The sequence below is a fragment of the Moschus berezovskii genome, chromosome 8 (assembly GCF_049115385.1).
Source record: "Moschus berezovskii isolate FMDL1 chromosome 8, NW_MosBer_1.0, whole genome shotgun sequence".
Lineage (NCBI taxonomy): Eukaryota > Metazoa > Chordata > Mammalia > Artiodactyla > Moschidae > Moschus > Moschus berezovskii.
This window is the reverse complement of record NC_142467.1, coordinates 103597193-103602276: the sequence shown is the minus strand read 5'-3', so window position 1 is coordinate 103602276 and position 5084 is coordinate 103597193.

Below are 5084 nucleotides of genomic sequence, written 5' to 3'. Positions count from 1 at the left end.
GAATGGACTGGTTGGATCTCCTTGCAGTCCGAGGGACTCTCAAGAGTCTTCTCCAGCACCACAGTTCAAAAGCATCAATTTTTCTGCGATCAGCTTTCTTCACAGTCCGACTCTCATATCCATAAATGACTACTGGAAATACCATAGCCTTGACTAGACTGATCTTTTTGGCAAAGTGTTGTCTCTGCTTTTTAATATGCTATCTAGGTTGGTCATAACTTTCCTTCCAAGGAGTAAGCGTCTTTTAATTTCATGGCTGCAATCAGCATCTGCAGTGATTTTGGAGCCCAAACAAATGAAATCTGACACTGTTTCCACTGTTTCCCCATCTATTTCCCATGAAGTGATGGGACCAGATGCCATGATCTTTGTTTTCTGAATGTTGAGCTTCAAGCTAACCTTTTCACTCTCCTCTTTCACTTTCATCAAGAGGCTTCTGAGTTCCTCTTCACTTTCTGCCGTAAGTGTGGTGTCATCTGCATATCTGAGGTTATTGATATTTCTCCCAGCAATCTTGATTCCAGCTTGTGCTTCTTCCAGCCCAGCGTTCCTCATGATGTACTCTGCATATAAGTTAAATAAGCAGGGTGACAATATACAACCTTGACGTACTCCTTTTCCTATATGGAACCAGGCAGCTCCGGCTGCGCAGACGGGAGAGACGCCGGCTCTGGCAGCGCAGATTTGAGAGAGGCAGGCGGCTGTGGCGCAACCGACCTCGCGCAGAAGCCTGGTCAAGAGGAGCTACCCCACGCCCGAGGTCAGGGGTGGCGGCCGAGAGGAGCTACCCAACCCCTGAGATCAGGGCGGTGGCCAAGAAGAGCTGACCTATGTCCAAGAGGCTGTGGCTGCGCGGGCTCAGGAGGGCCGAGAGGAGTTACTCCACGTTCAAGGTCAGGAGGGGCGGCCTTGAGGAGATACCCCTCGTTCAAGGTAAGGTATAGCGGCTGTGCTCTGCTGGATCAGCCGTGAAGAGAATACCCCACGACCAAGGTTCTTAAGATGGTAGGTATTGCAAGGGGGCATCAGAGGGCCGACACACTGAAATCATAATCACAGTAAACTAGTCGATCTGATCACACCGACCACAGCCCGGTCTAACTCAGTGAAACTAAGCTATGCCATGTGGGGCCACCCAAGACGGGCGGGTCATGGTGGAGAGGTCTGACGGAATGTGGTTCACTGGAGAAAGGAATGGCAAACCACTTCAGTATACTTGCCTTGAGAACCCCATGAACAGTATCATTATCAAAAACAGATTACAATCATTTAAATAGTAACAAAAATAGAAATCTGGAACAGGAACTGGAAACCACAAACATACAGTAAATAAGAATGATAAATTTTTTATCTAAGCTAAAAATTATTGAGGACTACCAAATGTCAAGGACCTGTGCTATGTTTAATAGCCTTAGCTCATTTTATCATCATCACAATTGGTGTGTGCCTGCTAAGTCACTTCAGTCGTGTCTGATTCTTTGTGACCCAATGGACTGTAGGCTGCCAGGCTTCTCTGTCCATAGAATTATCTGCAGGAATAATGGAGCTGGTTGGCATTTCCTCCCCTAGGGGATCTTCTCAACCCAGGGATCAAAACCACTGTCTCCTGTGGCTCCTGCATTGCTGGCGGATTCTTTAATGTTGAGTCACTGGGGATGCCCCGTATTGAGGTATAGTTAACAAATAACATTATATTAGTTTCAGGTGTATGGCATAATGATTTGATATGTGTATGTACTGCAAACTTATGATCATAATAAGTATAATTAATAACTATTTCCATATGTAATTATGACATTTTTTTCTTGTGATGAGAACTTCTAAGATCTAGTCTCATAGGAACTTCCAAATATACTATTCAGTATTAATAACTATAGTCACCATACTGTACATTATAGTTCCATGATTCACTTATTTTACAACTGGAAATCTGTATCTTTTGACCTCCTTAACCCATTCCACCCACTGTCTCAGGCAGATACTGAACTTCACTACTTTTTTATCTTTACTTTTATTTTTTTAAATTTTTTATATTTATTTTTTTTATTGGAGGCTAATTACTTTACAATATTATATTGGTTGGTTTTGCCATACATTGACATGAATCCGCCCTGGGTGTACATGTGTTCCCCTTCTTGAACCCCCCTCCCACCTCCCTCCTCCCCATATCTTCCCTCTGGGTCATCCCTGTGCACCAGCCCCGAACATCCTGTATCATGCGTCGAACCTGGACTGGTGATTCGTTTCACATATACATATACATGTTTCACATGTATATGTATATACATATACATGTATATGTATATGAAACATGTACATGTTTCAATGTCATATACATGTTTCAATGTCATTCTCCCCAATCATCCCACCCTCACCCTCTCCCACAGAGTCCCAAAGACTGTTCTATACACCTATGTCTCTTTTGCTGTCTTGTATACAGGGTTAAGGTTACCCTCTTTCTAAATTCCATATATATGCGTTAGTATACTGTATTGATGTTTTTCTTTCTGGCTTACTTCACTCTGTAAATAGGCTCCAGGTTCATCCACCTCATTAGAACTGATTCAAATGTATTCTTTTTAGTGGCTGAGTAATACTCCATTGTGTATATGTACCACAGCTTTCTTATCCATTCATCTGCAGATGGACATCTAGGTTGCTTCCATGTCCTCATTATTATAAACAGTGCTTCACTACATTTTTAAAAGAATGAATATGTGTTTACAGTAATGCAGTGATAATGATTAATATGTATAGATGATCACAGAGTGTTAGGGCCAATTTAGGGACTTAAAAGACATTATCTCCTGGGCTTTCCTGATGGCTCGGTGGTAAAGAATCTGCCTGCCAGTGGAGGAGACACATGTTCAATCTCTGATTGGGGGAGATCCCACATGCTGAGGAGCAATTAAGCCCTTGTGCCACAACTACTGAGCCTGTGCTCTAGAGCCCGGGAGCCACAGCCGCTGAAGCCTGAGTGCCCTAAAGCCTGTGCTCCACAACAGGAGAAGTCACAGCAGTGAGAAGCCGTGCACCATGCCTAGACAGTAGACCACACATGCTGTAACTAGAGAAAAGCCCTTGCAGTAGTGGACCTAACACAGCCAAAAATAAACAAATACAAATTTATAAAAACTCATTTTCTCCTTTAACTTAATCATCTTAATGTTATGAAGTGGATAGTACCATGACCCCCATTTTACAAAATTTAAAATTGAGATCCAGAATCGTTAACTAACTTAATGTGAGAAGAATATAAACAGATTTGCAAGTGTTAACTATATGGAATCCCAGGGAATGTTTCTTTTTTGGACGAATGAATGCATGGAATTTGATAGACGAAAGAATAGAGGTGCATCTTTGATAGAGGAAAATATAGGAACCTGTAATGGCTCCTTAAAAATGCCTAAGACAGCTTGATAAGAATCTCTGGAGACATTTTGGCAGCCAAGGTATCAGTTCCCATTAGAATGGTGAGATATTCTCAGAATTGGGTTTCAGAAGAGAGGAGAAAGCTGAAAGAGATCGAAAGAGAATCAGGATGTGAATTGTGTAGAATGTTTTAGCAAATTGACTCTTACTATTGTGTTATCCTCATTTGTGCCACCCATGTTAATACTCTGAGAATTCTGCCTGTCTCTGTACCTGTTTCCCACGGCACACACTCTAACACCCTCAGTGGGTCTCTAGTTCCCTCGGTCCTTTCTTTCCTGGGTGATGGATGGTCAACTCAGCTCCAAGGAAGTGCAGAGAAGTGACATCAGGCATACATTCTCTGAAAGGGCACCACTGAAATTCCTCTTTCCTGGGACTGTGGAGCTATAGTGAGAGGAGAAAGGGGCATATTTACCATTTCTGGGGCTTCTGAGGTTGAATTCTCACAAGTGCTCATTAAATTAATTGTTCCATATCACTCTATTCCAGGAGAAATTTGGTTCCCATGAGTGAGGAAGCTAAAACAGAAAGGAGTATTTTTTTTCTGCTAGGTTTGTACCCATGGGGGCATCTTGGCTTTGAGATATGCATACTCCTTCCCATGCACCTTAGTCATGATGCTCTTTTCTCCATAGGTCTTGTCTCTAGTGTCCTTTCCCATGAGTATTTCATCAACATTTCAGTTGAAATCTCTTTGACTATCAAAGACATGCTGGCAAATGGTTCAGGACCACATGAGCCCCAAGCACCTGGACTTGGAGTTGTCAAGAAAGAACTGGCACATACCCACCTCCTAACAAAACCATTTCTAATTATTTCTATTCACACTATTCAAGGTGCAATCTACAGAAGTTTCCAGGCATTCAATGAGAGAACTATGGTAAGATAAGAGGTGGATGTCTGGCTATATAGGCAGGACTCTGCAGATATCCATAGCTTTACAAGGTCAAAACAAGTCCATTAGATCCTCCTTGACTTTCCAATCCAGAGGATAACACCATCTTTATTAATTCATAAGGTACTTTTAAAAATTAATTAATTTATTTTAATTGGAGGCTAATTACTTTACATTATTGTATTGGTTTTGCCATACATTGACATGAATCCGCCCTGGGTGTACATGTGTTCCCCATCTTGAACACCCCTCCCACCTCCCTCCCCATCCCATCCCTCTGGTTCATCCCAGTACACCAGCCCCGAGCATCCTGTATCATGCTTCGAACCTGGACTGGCGATTCATTTCACATATGATGATATACATGTTTCAATGCCATTCTCCCAAGTCATCCCACACTCGCCCTCTCCCACAGAGTTTTTAAAGTCATAATCAACACTATCAAAGCATTTTCAGAAAATAGGAACAGGCCATCATGTAGGGTGCTTAGGTATGATCTTGCATGTCTGTTACATTTTACTTCCTTTTCTCCATTCATGAGGGATGTGCTGTTTTCTATTCTACTCATGGTGGATCTGAATTCCCAAATTTTATAACTACTGGGTACTTCCTATACTTGAACATTTTTTTTCATCTATTTTCTCCCATAATCTGGCTTCCACTTTTAATATCAACTAACTTGTGCCTGTTAATATCACTAATAATCTACTAATAGCCTCATCTGATGATCATTCATTTAATTATCTTCTGATGT